The 17900-nt window shown below is 36.1% G+C and overlaps 1 long non-coding RNA gene across 1 annotated transcript in view; it reads left to right on the top strand.

Annotated features, from left to right (window-relative positions):
* The window catches only part of LOC122237691, a 115198-nt gene extending 97696 nt beyond the window's left edge, over window positions 1-17502 (top strand). The window contains exon 4 of the long non-coding RNA XR_006216298.1: window positions 17431-17502. This is a non-coding gene — a long non-coding RNA (uncharacterized LOC122237691). The remainder of the gene's footprint in view (window positions 1-17430) is intronic.
* The last annotated feature ends 398 nt before the right edge of the window (window positions 17503-17900 follow it).

Genomic DNA, 17900 nt, shown 5'->3' with positions numbered 1-17900 from the left:
CTTATTTTTTTTTCACAAAAATTGCCTCCAATTGCAACTGAGTAGCTTTCTTGCTTCTTCCCATAGACAGTTGAGACACAGAAGATTTTTTTTTTAATTTTAGCAGTCTTAGTTCCTTTTAATCTAAGGCTTCTTAGATTACAAGCCAAATTACAGAAAATGCCCAAAATCCATTGACTGATGAATGGATAAATATGTGGCATACACACACACACACACACACACACACACACACACACAGAGAGACACACACAATGGGATATTACTCAGCCATGAAAAAGAATGAAATCTTAACATTTGCAACAATGTTAATAGAACTAAAGTGTATTGTGCTTAGCAAAATAAGTCAGAGAAAGACAAATACCATATGATTTCACTCATCTGTGGAATTTAAGAAACAAGAAAGATTAACACAGCAGCGGGAGAAAAAGAGAGGCAAACCAGAAATAATACTCTTAACTATAGAGAACAAACTGAGGGTTGCTGGAGAAGAGATGGGCAGGAGATGGGTTAACTGGGTGAGGGGTATTAAGGTGGGCATTTGTGATGAGCACTGGGTGTTGTATGTAAGTGATGAATCACTAAATCCTACACCTGAAACTAAGTAATAATAATGATAATTTTCTAGTTGAAGATACTGGAAATGAGAAACAATTTTGTTTTCCAGTCCAACTTGTCTCACCCTTTTATTTTCCTTTTAAATTCTGTCTGAAAAAATAAATTCTGTTTGAAAATAGTTTATTTTTAGCATATCTCTCTTCCCACACTTTATCTTAGAAACTAAAAGAATCCGACTGACACTTGAAACATTCTGCTGTAAAGCCATCTCGTCAATGCCCAACAAGCTTAGCAGATACATTCTTTGTCTCCCTTGTTGCCACAGGTGATGGTTTTGCCACTTAGTCTTTACTTCATAGCACAGGTCAGTCCTTGCAACTTTCTTCACTGCTTTTCCAGCTTCAGTTTACTGCCCAGTCCTACATGCAATGCTATATATTTTTCAGTTAGACAACAGCAGCATACTCCTTCTAGGTATCTTTTTTTATACATGCATTAACTTGTTTGTGTTTTAAAAAACCCCACAAAACTTAGTGTCTTGACAAACCTTTAAAAAACCTATTTATTTTTTTTTCTCAGCTCATAATTCTGTGGGTCTGCAATTTGGGCTGGGCTCAATGCTGGCTTTTTTGTTCCAGGTGCACTAGGCTCATCTCATTTGGGCCAGTTCTTGTATCTGCTGTTAGCTGGCAGGTTGGCTGGAGGCTGGCTTCTCCAGGATGGCCTCACAAACTTGTCTGGTGATTGGTTTCTGTTACCTGAACAGATGGTGTAATTGAGTCACGTGTCTCTTGTCATATAGCAGGCTTGCCAAGGCTTATTCATATGATGGTGGTAACAACAGATCCCAGGAATGGCAAATGGGTAAGTCCCAGTGTATAAATGCTTTTCAAATTTTTGCTTGTGCCGTACTTTGCCTATATCCTTGTGGCCAAGAGTTCACAAAGCTCATCCATTTTCAAGAGCTGGGGAAATAGGTACTTACTCTTCATTGGAGAAATGAAAGATTGTGGTCATTTAAAAAATCTACCACATCTTGGGGTGCCTGAGTGGCTCAGTCAGTTAAGCGTCTCACCCTTGATTTTGGCTCAGGTCGAGATCTTGTGGTTTGTGGGATCGAGCCCCATGACAGGCTCTGTCCTGACAGTGAGGGTCCTTCTTGGGATCCTCTCTCTTCCTCCCTCTCTCTCTCAAAATAAATAAATAAACATTTTTTTTTTAAAGTCTACCACATCCTGGAAATACTCTTTATGACCATAGTCTATCCACTGTGTAATATTTTCAGCACCCATGGAATTCACAAGGGAAATGATACTTGTGTCATAGCTACATTTTTGAGGATGTATTTGGTAGAGTGATAGAATAAACCTCTGGTGTATGTATTGCATATATGAAAAATATATTCCGAATACACATAGCAAAGCCAATATTTACCTGACCTTTTAAGCTTTATGTACTATTGATAATTAATACATGCATGTTCTTGGTTAATATCGAGCTGTGCTCTTTGATTACTAATCCAAATATTTGTATAAAACAACATAAGCCAAGTCGATACATGACAAAGTTGTAGAAAACACTACTACTCACTTCATAGCAGGTCAACTTTTTATAGATTTTTATCTGTAAATATCAGTGTTTGAAGTAAGTAATGGTATGCTGCCTCGTGCAACATCTACTTTGTCCCTTTTGGTGTACTTTCTTGAATTGCGGAGGCCTAAAAGATAAAACTAAATTTCCCCAAATCCTCGCATCTAATGTTCTTCATACTATCCGAGATCTACAGCTGAGATTTGTAAGGTGGAATTAAGTTACATTTGTGTAGTCGAGTACAGGGAGAGAGCATCCTGTAGGGGAGAATTTTGATTTTCCTGGAATAGCTATAAAACAGGTCTTCAGCAACAAAAATGCAAATATTGTTTTGTTAAGTTTGAGTCTCAACAGGAAACAAAGGACACACTGTCTATTTATAAAGGCACCATTGGTAAAGGTCTGCATGGTATGTAGGCCATCTTAATGAATACAGCAATTTCCCTGGTCTCGCAGCAGTAGGGATGCCCTCTAACCCTACCCCAAAGGAGTGAGAAATGGATATTCAACTGGAGTAGAGAGGGAGAGAGAATTGTGCAGGGCAAGTTGCCTCAAGGAACACAGCCATCCTGAGGCAATCTAACAGAACCTAACAGATTTAGGGAGGGACCTAAATCAATAAATGTCATAAATTCACTCTCTTCCCTCCAATTTTTTTGCAGTATTCCCACTGGTCCATCCAAAGAGAATCCATAGGGGTCATTACCTTGTTAGTAGAATCGGGTAGATCAGCCTTTTGGAGCAGGGAGCAAAGCAGAAAAGGGTTGAGAGTAGATATGGAAGATCAAATGGCCAATATGTAGTTCAGGTTCATCGTAGTTGTCAAATATTTGATTCATAGCATAGTAAGTGGTGAGCAGAAGCCATAGTGGTGTTTTCACTAGAACAGGACCAAAGTTCTGTTCTGGCTGCAGTTTTCCTGCTGTCTAACATCCAAGTTTGGCTCTTTGGCTGAGATAGAAATTTGTTAAGCTACCTAATGCCCTTAATACATCCTTTTCTGCTTAGCAGGGATTCTGTTGTTAGGAACAAAGAACCCTATCTATATAGTAGTGATAATAAGTAAATGAAAGAATAAATAATTGAAAATAATCTGTGACCTTACTTAAAACTGCAACATCAAATTAAAGCATAAGATAAATGTTAAATCATGTTAACATTAAAGCAAAATATTTTGGTGACTTTAAACGTTCCATATAGTAATAGAATATTATTTGAAACAACCAATGTGTTTAAATCTTAAATAAATGTACAGAGAGAGAAGAAATGTCACTACCAGATGTATGAGAAAACTACTTAGTGACATCCTTCAAAGACCACTAAAGCTATTTTTTTCTATACGTTGGTTATCTAGTATAAATCCCAAAGGTATTTGTTTATGATTTAGATATATCCCAATATCTTTACCAAATGGGTGTCACTGATACCTTTTTGGAATTTATTTATAGATGGGCATCCTCTTTCCATGAAAAAAAATATGCCCTTCTGTAAAATTTCAGAGTTAATAGATTCCTTCCAAGATATCTATGAACTTGAAGTTAATAGTCCTTGTTTGGGAGAGCTATGAACAAATCAGATAATGAGAGTTATCACATACTGCGAATACCCACTGCTACAGCAATCCTAAGGTTATTGCAAAGAGAAGCCCAGTTCATTGAATATGAGCTGGCATATTTTGTGGCACTTGGTTGGTTTTGTCTAAGGGAAGAGGACTTTGATCTAGAGTCAGAATTGTTTATCAGCCTACATTGAAAAGAGTTTGCTAGCAAGTTGACATGCCTCTAAAACTTGTTAAATAGCAGAAGTAATCATTTTCTTCTGAATTTGTAATCACTTGAGAAGTATAGGACTTTGCATCAGAAACCACATTTGCTTTTATTTAAGTTCTTGAGCTGTGGCAAGTCACACATTTCCTGGAGTCTCTATGAGGCAAGACAGCAAAAACTGGCACAATTCATATATAAAATCGGGCAACTATACTGAATATGATCCATTAAATTTATATTAAATTGTGTTTTACATTTTCAAACCGTGAGCAGTGGGAAGAAAATATATGTGGTGAGGGAGACACATGCATAAAGGCACACTATGAACACATTTGGACATTATTTTTTGTCACTTTTAAATCAGCCTTTGGCGCCATCTTCAATACCAAGAATGCAAAAAATCTGCCATTTTAAATATTCTTGAGGCAAGTAACAGGGTGTGTGGTACATAGAACTGTTTTTCCCCCACACCCTACGTGTTATACCATCTGGACTTAAGTGGTTTTTAGGTGGTTGACTAGGCTTTTGTTCTGCTGTTTTTTATTCGTTTTTTTTGTAAACCATCGTGTCTTTGAGAATTAAGATAAACAACTGAAGATAAAAAAAGACATGTAGAATTATGCATCTAAAACACAGGTTTTCCAGACTAGAAAATACAAGGGGAAATTATGGGAACAAACGGGACATACGAAGAATATGACTAGTTGGGCATTAGTGGCACCTCTTACTTTCTTAATTGAAAACACCTTCTTTAATTTAAAAGGTTATCATTTAATGTAGTAGTACAGCCACTACTTCAATTGTGAATTGAACTGTCATGTTTATTTAATTAAAAGAAATAATAATTCAATCTGTGATTGCTCCAGCTTTGTTTTTCTTATTTAAGACTATTCAGGGTCTTTTGTGATTCCATACAAATTTTAGGATTGTTTATTATGGCTCTGTGCAAAATGCTGGTGGGATTTTGATAGGGTTTACATTAAATGTGTAGATTGATTTGGGTAGTATAGACATTATCAAACTCAACATCCAAAAAACAAATAACCCAGTTAAGAAATGGGCAGAAGACATCAACAGGCCTTTTTCCAAAGAAGACACCCAGATGTCCAACAGACACATGAAAAGATGCTCATCATCACTCAGCATCAGGGAAATACAAATCAAAACCATGATGAGATAACACCTCACATCTGTCAGAATGGCAAAAATTAACAACACAGGAAATAAGAGATGTTGGTGAGGACGTGGAGAAAGTGGAACCCTCTTACACTGTTGGTGGGAATGCAAACTGGTGTAGTCACTCTGGAAAACAGTATGGGAGTTCCTAAAAGTTAAAAAAAGAGCTACCCTATGACTCAATAATTGTACTACTAGGTAATTACCCAAAGGATACAATAATACTGATTCGAAGGAACATATGCACCCCGATGTTTATAGCAGCATTATCAACAATAGCCAAATTATGGAAAGAGCCCAAATGTCCATTGACTGATGAATGGATAAAGAAGGTGTGTTATATTAATACAATGGGATACTACTCAGCCATGAAAAAGAATGAAATCTTGCCATTTGCAACAAGGTAGATAGAGAGTATTATGCTAAGCAAAGTAAGTCAGTCAGAGAAAGACAAATATCATATGATTTCATTCATATGTGGAATTTAGGAAACAAAACAGGTGAACATAGGGGAAGAGAACAAAAAGGAGAGTGAAGCAAACCATAAGAAACTCTTAATTATAGAGAATAAACTGAGGGTTGCTGGAGGGGAGGTAGGCAGGGGGTAAACGAAATGGGTGATGGGTATTAAGGAGGGCACTTGTTGTGTTGAGCATTGCGTGTTATATGTAAGTGAGGAATCACTAAATTCTACTCCTAAAAGCAATATTACACTGCATGTTGACTAACTTGAATTTAAATACAGATTTGAGAAAAGTTATTTTATTATAAGCGTCTGAACTGTCCGATCTGTTGATTTTATAATTCTCTCTGCAGTAGCACTAATCTTTCTACACTATGACTCTGTCTTTTTTGGAAATCAAACAAGCTTTCTTTAGCAAATGACTTCTTTTTATGAATGTTTAAAAATGTAGGTTACATTCAGCTTATAAGAGAAGAAAAAAAATAGGGGGAAAATTGGTTGGAATGTGAAGCTAACTTTTTAATTAAATTCTTCATCACCATCAATATGCATTCGAGAGATTGAATATGCAAATAGCAATGGCCACACAATATATAAAAATAGCACTTTGACCCAATGGAGTCAGTCCAGCAGCAAACAGTACACAAGCAATGACCCCTGTAGTAACCAGCACAAAGTGACCAGTTCCGCATGTAACTGACAGCTTTCCTTATTTTTGCCCCTGCTTCCACCCTAGGACCAACTGGAAAGAGCCAACTATGCAATGTCTAACCAATCACATAGGATGCCCACTTCTAGTTAACCCATCTACAAATTCCCCACGACCATAACCTCTGGTTATGGCAGGCCTAAAGTTTTCAATTTTTTCCACTATAAAGCTATTTTTTTTCTTCTTGCCTTTGAGTTTCTGCCAAACCTGAGTGATGGTGGTTAACTCCGTGGTTGCAGTACACTGAGTAAATAGACATTGCTTGTCATGGGTTGTACAGAGCTAACTAACTTGTCTGTATTTATTAAGGCTTTCCTCTCTTAGCACTCTGAGATTATTTCTGTATTGGTTCTTACATTAGAGAAATAGTGTGTTTGCTTACCTGCCTTCCCCATGAGAGTGAGATACCCTAGAAGGAGGTGTGCCTTACAACGTATGACAGCATTTGCTACATACAGAGTAGTATTTCTGAGAAATACTTATCCATTTATTTGTTGAGTGGGTGACCTCTGTTAGCACTGTGTTAGTAGTAGGACATCAAGGGGTAGCATACATGGACTCTAATCTCAAAACACTTAAAACTTTTCATTACTTTTCCAGGCAAAAGTTGTCCTTGCAACTTTTGATGATGTCCAAAGATAACTGGATTATTTCTGAAAACAAGATAGCATCATTTTGGATTCAGAGACTGCTATTTAGATAGAGTATTTTTACCAGTTTCATAAAATTTCATGACTCATTAAACCATTTTACTCCTGCTCAGTTTTAGACCCAAACCCTATTTAGTAGTTCAATTTTAGTTTGCTCTTAGTGGAAATTTATTCCTGCCAGCCCCTTGAAATCCTAATGTTCAGGAATTATAGGTTTAAGACCATATTTATTTTTCCCCCTCTATTGTAAAATAGTTTTATGGTACAATTTGTTCATAAATGACTGATTTAAGTGAAAGAAGTTGATCAATATTTAGAAGAATGAAACTCCTCAAAAAATATTCCTTCTGTATTCTTTCTTTGAGGATATCTCATTTTATTTCTACTTATTCTATTTATAGCAATAAACAATGGAAGAGCGAAGCAAGCATTTTCTTTACTACATGCATTCCTTTTTTTATGCCCAAAAGGCTTTTCTTCAGTTCTTTATCTCTTGAAAATACAATTTATTCTATTTGGTCTCCTTCACCCCCCTCTTTCACTGCCTGTCATTCTTCAAATACTTGAGCACTAATAGTACTAGGAATTGTAGATACAGAGATGAACAAGACAGAATCCTTGTCCTCGTGAAACTTACATCTATGTGGAAGAAGATACACAACAAGCTAACAAACATGACAGCTGAAACTTGTGGAAAATGCTATTAATTTAATAACCAGGGTGACGTAATAGACAGGGACTAGGAATTGATTGCAATAGTTCTTCCAAGAACACAGGGAAGGCTTCTCTGCGGAGCAGATATTTAAGGTAAATATACTCTGTCCCTTTTATTTTTCTTATTCTTCAGTTTGAAATAATACATACCAAAGTCCAAGTTTCATCAATTAATTTAAGCTTTCTAAAATTCACATATTGTGACTTCACTGTTGGCTATAGGATGCGGGCCATAGGATAAGAACTATACATCTTTCTCATGGAGAAGGTCATTCATGATAGGCTTGGAATTTAACTCATTAGATTTTTATTGTCATTCAAGGATAATTACAGAACATCACCTATCAAATAGGCTATCTTAGTTTTTTCAACTGAAAATCAAAGTAAAATCGATAACATCTATTTCAGGAATTGGCAGACTTTTCCTGTAGCAGGCCATATAAGCAAATATTTTAGGTTCACAGAATGTATGGTCTGCTGCAACTACCTAACTCTGCCTTCGTGGGGTGAAAGCAGCCACAGGCACTATGTAAATGAATGAGCAGTAACTGCATTCTAATAAAACTTAATTTACAAAAACAGTTTGGTGGTCAGATTTGTCCCCCAGCTTCTAGTTTGGCAACTCCTGGCCTATCCAGTGGTTATGAGGTGTAAATGAGGTAATTGGCTGAATATACTAAGCACATTCATTGTCACATTGTTCAGTCCTCAGTAAAGGTGTTACGGTATTTAGTAAAATTATGATTAGTATTATCATGAATCTTATAAAGGTGTCAAATCCAGGGCAATTTCTATTTGGAATTCCTTTCTATTTGGAATTCCTTTCAACCTTAGCCAAGTGAGCAAATAGATGAATATGATGAGAAATTCATGGGTAATTCTGATTGACTGTTAACCTAAACATATTTTTATTTAGGTTTTTCTGATTATTTTTTCATGTCAGACAACCTTTTAGTACCTTTAAATAATATGAAAAATAATAAATGTCTTACACATAGTTCCCCAGAGGGCAATGCGCTGTAATCAGTATCCCTGAAAACAGTATGATTTGTAGTCCACGTGGTTATTTGCTCTCCTCTCTGTTCTTAGAGTCTCTTTGTTTCCCTTTATTTGTATCTGTTCTTACAATATATATGTCATCCCTGGGCACTCTTATATTTTCATTTCCTTCATGTGTGTTGTTATACTAAACCTCACAGCACAATGTGGAGTTTAGAAACAAGACAGTCTAAAGATTGTTGCTGCAAGGTTGCCTGCAAGGTTCTTTCAAATTCGGAGGGAAGGTTTTTTAAATTTTTTGTCATCAAGAACAATAGAATGCATCATTAGATTAAGCATGAAGATTCCTGTTTGTATCAATTAATGTATACTCTTCTATCTTGTGTGGTTGTATTACTTTGAAATGCATTTAAGTATGTTAACACAGAGCAAGTGAAAATGTGAAATATTTTTGGAATTGTTGAAAGATTTGTTTTTCCATCATGAAATTAAGCATTAGACCAAAGAAAGTAGTGCTAACGTTAGGAAATATACAAAATTTTACCCTTCAAAGTGCTATCTTCATTTATCATAAATGATGGCAGAACAATAGATTGCATTTTAGTTTATGTTTGGTATGATGTACATTGAGAAAAAATTAATTGCACAAATTCAATCACATAAAAATGTGATGGTTACTAATATGCCTCAAAATAAATATTTAGCAATCCTGGAGGAGAGAAAAATTGCAAGTATCCAGAAAGCACATCAGACTGGAATGGTGGAGAAAACTGGAAATGTTGAATGTATGAAAGAGAAGACCAGTCAATTGGGGGAGGACAGGATTACTTCTTTCAAAGTAATGGGAAAGCTGATATATTGAAGCAGTAGCAAACTTTGAGGCTATAAAATTCCCAATGGCATAAGTAGGAGGAAGGATTTTTTGCATGAGGATGGAATTCATGATGTAAATCAATGGTTCTGCACCTGTTTTGAGTCACTGAGTTGATGGAAGATATACACCAACAGTATGCAAATGTTTGCTTAGGATTTCAGCCTCATAGATCAACTACAATGGGGAAGGAGTTTGCATGGACCCCAGATTAAAAATGCACAGAATAAAAGAGAAACCTTTTTAATTAAGTAGAACTGTTGAAAAGTGAAATACACAGCTTGATGAATTTCCCTTCACAAAAAGAGTTTAGGTGGACAGGAGTGAATACATGATTACCTGTCTCAGATTTCACAGAAGGAATTGTTGTTTAATTAATTAATTGAATACTTTCTCTTTGTCGGTCCTTTCTATGATTCTTTGATCCATAGATATGTTTAGATATGTGTATTTTTAAAACAGTGGTAGCTGCTACTCAGCAGGTTTGTTGAATCTTTTCCTCAAAGTATAAAAAACTGGGCTAACTGCAACCTTCATCCATATAAAAGTGCCTGCACAGAAATGAATCAATAATTAGTGCAAATCTTTACCAAGACCTTTTTGAAATCATTACAGGTATTGAGTGTGCTATATATCTATAGCAGTGCAGAAAATAGCTTTCTACCATGAATGTTGTGCTCATTTGTATATTTTATCAATTATTTATTTTTAAATATATAGTTCAAACAGGAAGATTTGGAGATTTCTCTGAAAATTCTGTTATTTGGCTTACTAGGGAATTTAGGAAACCAAGATTGTTTTCAGAATGATTTCTTTTTTGATAGGAGGGGATTCAGAACTCCATCTAATAAGGAGAAAGTACATTTTTGCCCACATACAATACTAAAACCAACTGTTGCCTGGATTTTTAAATGATAAGATTGAATACAGATGCATCATCTAGCCTTTTCACCTATCCGTGTATGGGTTTATAAAAAGGGTCCTCTAAGATGGATGCAATTACCATCAATTTATCCTGCATTTTAGGAGAGACTGTATGGTATGATTCAATCAAAATGCGGTCTCTGGACCAGGGGGCATCAGCATCACCTATAAGCTTGTTACAAATACACATTCATGGCTATCACCTCATTGTGCTCAATCAGAACCTCTGGTGATCAGATCCAGCAACTATATTTCATAAGCTTTCCAGGAGACTCTTACGTACACTTAAATTTGAGAACCATTGGTATAGTTGAAAATAGGTGGGCTTTGTGGTCAAACATTCATTGTAATCTGAATATCTCTACTTACTAATTCTCTAAGTTATTGGATCTGTCTTTGCTTGTTTCCTTTAGCAGGGATAACAAACTTTTTAGCGAGGCTTGAGGATTAGTGAAAATGTATGAAAAGTAATAAAGTTTAGCCAGTGTATAGTAATTGGCAGGATTTTTTTTTTTGTTTTGGGTAATGATATGTACTATTATTTGATTTTTGGTACCAAGGTATCTACTTTGCATGTATTACCTTACTTAATCCACACTGCAACCTTATTTGTTATGTATTGTTTTACCCATTTTGCAGAGGAAGAAAGTAAGGTATAGGATAGTGAACTTTCAGCTACATGATTCACTGAAAATTGAATGAAGGTGAATGTATAGTTCTAGTGGTAAATATTGGTGTGGAATTTGTAACTTTTAACTAAAGGTGTTATGTTTGGGATTTGTACTTTGGCTTCTATTTTGAATTATAAAACAAAAAAAAATCATTCATGACTAAGCACTGATCCCCAGATTAATGTTACCTTCTTATATTTCACTTTATCAAGTACACAGTGGTTTACTCAATGGTTTACTAATGGCAGATTTGATTTCTTAGAGTCTATCCATCAGCTTTAAACCATTGTTGATGATACTCTGAGTTAAATAATACCAGAGGTCTCACTGAAGGCTACACGTAATCATTTTCCATGTTGGTGATTTGAATAACACTTCTTTAGTGCATTATCACTTTTTGCAATATGTGGATTGAACCTAGGGTTAATTACATATTTTAGACTTAATCACTATTTCCACTTCCAATACGCTTCAACTAGAATTTTCCTAGACCGCCGGTTTCTTTATTGTCACACTAAAAGGATAATATATTTTCTTGAGAAAGATGTCCTGAAATCATGGGGGTGTTTTGATTGAAAAAAAAAAAAAAGCTGAGTTGAGTTCAAGGCAAATAAATATGTAAAATATTCCTTCAGGACTAGGTCATGCACTTTTCAAATGAAATGCTCACATGATACTACTGTGAATTGAAAATCAGTGCCCTCTGGCCTGACAGGTTCTGATGGCAGTCTGAAAACTTTTAATCAGCACTGCCTTCCTGACAGTGATTAGTGAGAACTCAGCTATTCGGAATTACTTTTTTCATGATTCCTAATTTTTTCCCCACTTCTCTCTTGCAATTATTGTTAGCTGTATGGGGCATAACGTTTATAGTCTCAAATTTTTCTGTAATGCACATGAGAAGATTTCATCACTTCTTTTGTTCTGAGCCTATGGGAAGTTAAAGAAACTTCTAAGGCATCTTTCGAAGTTAACTAAGATCTAGGTCAACAAATATATTTTGTGTATTCTCTTGAATGTAGGAACAGTGAAATGGAAATAAGTTTCTAGGAGAAACTGTTTCATAATACAGTGCTCTCAATTAGAGAATTTATTTTCTTCTCTTCTTGGCTAAAACAAAAAACAGCAAACTACCCCACTGTCATAGTCAAAATTAGTATCCTTGCTGCTGACTTAATACTTGATAGGTACTCATTAATTTTTAATGTATACTTTTGTTTCTTTTATATAATCTTCTAGAACAATTGGTTTCCATATGCAATTTTGATTTTCCTTATACAGCAGATTTTTGTTCTTAATTACTTCTTCAAAGATATTAATTACTTTTATTTATAAATTAAACATAGTTTTCATTGTCGGGTTTTATTTTTATGTTTGGGAATGGTTTTCCTTTTTAGTTTCCAGCTTTCTCAAGAGCAATGATCTTGATGGTATTTACAGGTAGTGTTGTTTAACAATGACTACTCATAGTTATAGTAGTTACCTACACTCATCTTTTTCTATTCTTATTTTCATTTCCATCATTGTCCTCTGAAAGACAAATATTTTGTATAAAAGTTGTGAACCACAGAATATTTTACTAGAAATAGTGGGTGAGTGTTTGTAGATGAACACTTGAGATCAGGAAGAGGAGAGGAAGAGAGGAGAGAATAGGTATGAATAGAAAAATCCTAGCACACACTCTGAGTGAAGTGGCTTACAGAAACACACTCTCCAGTGATGAATTTGTGGCCTTATGTTTATCTAATAAAAGAAAAGATTTATCTGGTACTACTTATGTCAGTGGTAGGTAATAAGAGCTTTTAAAATAGGAGTCAAACTTTTAAAACATAATTCCCTTTACATGTCACATTTCCTAGGGATCTTCTCGTTCCCATGTAAAGAATCATTTTAGCTTTTTATTAGAAACTGTGGTTGGGCTCTGTACTGGGTGTGGAGCCTGCTTAAGATTCTGTCTATCCCTTTCCCTTTGCCCCTCCCCCATCCATTCGCTCTCCCACTCTCTCTCAAAACAAACAAACAAACAAAAATGTGGCTAAGATTTCCTTTTTTGGTACAAAGTTAGTCAATGGCAAAAAAATATTGATCTAAGGCACTCAGACAAACAAGTTTTATATTATTTATAGTTTGGCTCCTATTTATTTATTTTTAAAGTCTACTTACTTATTTTGAGAGAGAGAGAGAGAGAGAGAGAGTGAGCGAGCATGCCCCAGTGGGGGAGGGGCAGAGATGGAAGGTGAGAGAGAGAATCCCATGCAGGCTCCACACTGTGAGGGCAGAGCCCCATGCAGGGAGGGCTCTAACCCATGAACCATGAGATCATAACCTGAGCCACTGCTTAACCACTGAGCTATCCAGTTGTCCCTAGTTTGGCTCTTTAAATGAGTGTATGAACTTTCTTCGAGTTAATTACAACAAGTTGATACAAGAGATGCTGACTTATCATTTTAGACAGTGAATTATTCTATTATTAGGTCTATTTCTTTAATTTCTGTTTTTCTTCATTAGTTTGAAAGCTTCTTAGAAAGTGCATTTATAATCTTTTGTTTATCTGTGGGTCAAATTTGCTACTTATGTACTCAATAGGATGTCAGCCAGCCTGGTTAATGGGAGTGTATACTGTGGGATTTTAATCTGTTGGCATGTTTTATGTGTTAATTGGATAAATATGAAACGATTTCATGTATCAAGAAATATCAGAAGTAGTTTAGTCCCTTCATTCTTCAAACCATGTATAATATTCCCCACATAATTGTGAAAGAGCACCTTTCAAGATTATCTTTCTTTGGACTAATTCTAGACATAATTAAAATCTGTTCTATCACTGAATTCAAATAAAACTTGTAAAGCCGTTATTAGGCAAATGTTTCTTTTCCAGACAATTCTCTTCTTATTACTATTCCTTATATGCCCATGTGACATTTGCACTTTATTTTAAAGTTGGCATGTTGGGCTGGTCCTGAAAGATCTGGCTATCCTTGGCAGTCAGTGGTGCTGACTTGGGATGTTGCTCGTTACAATTTCAGCATAAAATACAAGCCAGTGTAGTGTTTAATGATGGGTTGTATGTGTACAAACAGATCAGAAACGATATTATGAAGGGAAAGATTAAAATGTAGACAAAACCATAGATAAGAGTTTAACACTTCCTTGGGTCCCCCATTACTGTTATTCATTACCCTTCTTCCAGTTTTGATTCATCCTATTGTTAATAATGTCTAGATATCACATGAACAGTGTCTTACCCTACTCCTAACCCCCTTGGGAATTCAAAACACCATTAAAATTCCAAGATTAAACAAAGTCATTTAAAAAAAACACATCATTTTGTGGGCATCTGGGTGGCTCAATCAGTTAAGCATCCCACTCTTCATTCCGGTTCAGGTCGTGGTCTCACAGTTCATGAGTTTGAACCCTGCGTCAGGCTGTGTGCTTATAGCATAGAGCCTACTTAGGATTCTCTCTCTCTCTCTCTCTCTCTCCCTCTCTCTCTCTCTCTCTCAAAATAAATAAGCATTAAAAAATAATTTAAAAATCCCATCATTTTGTATCCTACAGTTCATCAAATTGCTTTCGAATTCTATGTACCTAGTATTTCACTTCTTTCAAAAGAACATGATTCAGCTGGAATATCTGCTATACTAGTTTTTTTTTTACACACTATTTCCACCTTTTTTCCCTTTAAAACTTCTGACACCAAATAGGTGGAGGTCCCCCCCGCCCATTAACAACCAATTCTCTCAACGCTCTGGACATGAACCAGGTGTCATACGATTTAATTCTGTTACCTATCTGGAGTTAATACAGAGCCGATAGAATAAGAACTCAGGCCCACAAGACTGCTCCTGCCTCGGGTACAAATTGCAAGTCCCAAATTTCTACCTGTACTTTTGACCTCCTAGCTATAGATTGGGGGTTCTTGTGACCCTCTCTCAAGTTTGATAATGTGCTAGAACAATTCCCAGGTCTCGGGAAAACACTTTAATGCTATAATAATTCTATCATTATAAAGGATAGAAATTCAGAACCAGCCAGGTGGAAGAGATGGATAGGGTAAGGTATGTGGGAAGGAGAGTGTGCCACCCTGCCATCACCTCCATATGTCCACCAACTGGGAGGCTCTACAAACCGTCATTTATGGGGCATTCATGGAGGTTGCATTACACAGACATAATGAATTAAATAATTGGCCACTGATGCTAACTAAACCTCCACTCTCTCTCCCTTCTCCAGTGACTGAGGGGTGGGACCGAAACCCTCTAACCATGCCTTCGTCTTTCTGGACACCAGCCCCCATCCGGAAGCTACCTAGGTGCATCAAGAGTCACCTCATTGGATCAAAAGGTGCTCCTGTCACACAGGAAATTACATAGGGTATAAGAGCTCTGTGTCAGGAACTAGGGACAAAGACCAAATCTCTATTTCTCATTGTGCCACATCTCCTATGATCAAGCAATGCACAGAGAAAGAAAAAATGCACTGCCTCACCCATGCCTACTGAAACATCCAGAATGCACAGAACTCTGTATTCGGTCACAAAAGTGACATCCAGATAGCTCTGGTGTTTTTTCTAGCTAAGTCTTCTTCTTGCTTTTCAATCCCACATTCGCAACAGGGAAAAAAGTTACCCTTTTTTGGTACCTTGCTTAGCCCTTGACACATTGTCTTGCATAGCTCATACTCCCAAAATGTTTTGAATGGATTCTTTAAAATAAGCACTAGAGTAGCTTCTTGAAGTTTGAATACTTTTTCATATTAATAAACATTAAAAACAACCATAACAACCATGAAAACTTGCAAAAATTGAATTCCACTTGTGTGCCCAAAACTATGCTATGCACTCTCTCTAATTTATTTTTTTCTATTAAAATTTTTTTTAATGTTTATTTATTTTTGAGAGAGAGAGAGAGAGAGAGAGAGAGAGACAGATCGTGAGGAGGGGAGGGTCAGAGAGAGGGAGACTCCGAAGCAGGCTCCAGGCTCTGAGCTGTCAGCACAGAGCCCAACACGGGGCTCAAACTCCAACTGTGAGATCATGACCTGAGCCAAAGTCAGATGCTTAACCAACTGAACCACCCAGGCTTCCTGTGTTCTTTCGAATTCTTACATTATTTCAATGTATGTCTTACCTTTCCTCATTTAATACATGAAGCTCAAACAGCATAACTGACTTTCCCATAGCTATAAATATAGGACTGAGATTCAAATAGAAGGCTGTTTGCAATATAATGCTCCTCATGCCAAAAACTTTTTGAAATGCTCTCCGTGTATATGAAATTTTTACAAAATGAAATAGGGTTGGGAAAGCTACGTTGTTATTTTTATTGCCCATTTTTGCAGTTTCTCAAAAATTTTGGTTTGTCCCATTCCCACCCCATGGACTTTCCCTTGATCAAGGTTATTTTTGTCCATTATAATACTCACAATGACAAGACAATGAAATTAGGTCTGTGTCATAAGGTTTTATATTGGCAAGCTTATGTACATTGAGTATTTTGCCTTAAAATTCAAGAGGAAAAGGGCATTTTCCTCAGCTGTTGCAGCTTTGTATTTGAATACAAAATAATAAAATAGAAGTGACTGTCAGTTTGGTCCAGTTTTATTCCTAGAGTTTTTACTTTTTATTTAGAGCAGTCAATACCTTCTCCAGTGCATGCGTGTGCGTGCGTGTGTGTGTGTGTGTGTGTGATAACAACAAGTACACTTTAACCTTTGAATTTTATAATAAAAATCATTAAGTAACTGTTGCAACATGTTTTTATTCCTACTGTATATGCTCTATCCAGGTGAAAACATTTACCCTTTGTATTACTTGTTCAGTAGTGTCAGAATTTTAACACTGGCCATTCTGTTGACTGAAGATGATAGCTTTTTGGATAAGAGGTGCAGGCAAACTTAGTAATAAATGTGGTACAATGATATTGACAAAGTTCCAGAGTCTACAGTCTGGCTTGCATATACTCTGCATACAAATGGAGAAAAATCACATAGTCTGACAAATTCTAATGTTTCACACAGAATTCTTTTCAGAGCTGTCTGTTTTTCATAGATCTGATGGGAATTAAATAGATCTTTGTCCTCAACTGAAAAATCGATAGTTAGAACTCATCTCATGCCAAATTTGGCTCCCAGTTTAATCCATGATTAATTGAAACATGTCCTATATTTCTTATTTTTATTGTCCTTATAAAACTTCCATAAAGAAATAATCATAAATCTATTATTTCACCATATAATTAAAAGATAAATTGAGATGGCATCAGTTTAATAAAAATGCAGAATTTTTGTTAAGATTAAAAATGTTTCATTATTCAATTTACTCAGCCATACTTTCTACAGGAATTCAATACCTCCAGCTTTCCAGTTCCTCTGTGGAATACTTCATCATCTGGCATATGACCTCAGAATATCTCCCAGGTAAGTGTGACAGACTGTGAAGTTCAAGGGAAAGAAAAGGATTATGGAATATTAGCGTTCCCAATTTCTTTCTCTGTTGTGAAAGATGATTATGATTCCCATCCATATCTATTCAACTTGCTGTGTGTACTGGTGAAATAGAGATTCCTGTCCCGCAGACACTGGGCTTTGGCCAAGAGAGTGTGATCAGAGGTGAAATATACCACATCCAAACACAAATCTTCAACAGCCATTGATTGTGTCTGTTCCCACCAATTATCTGGTTATCTTTCCCCCTTCTCTGAGAATTACATGTTGCAAGTAAATGTCTCCCCTTCAGCCTGGATCCTTGTGTGAAAGGATATGGGAGGCAGAGACCCACAGCTGCCAACATAAAACAACAGTGAGGAATA

This window comes from Panthera tigris, chromosome A1 (genome assembly GCF_018350195.1).
Source record: "Panthera tigris isolate Pti1 chromosome A1, P.tigris_Pti1_mat1.1, whole genome shotgun sequence".
In the NCBI taxonomy this organism is placed as follows: Eukaryota; Metazoa; Chordata; class Mammalia; order Carnivora; family Felidae; genus Panthera; species Panthera tigris.
This window is presented reverse-complemented; position numbering and strand designations above follow the sequence as displayed.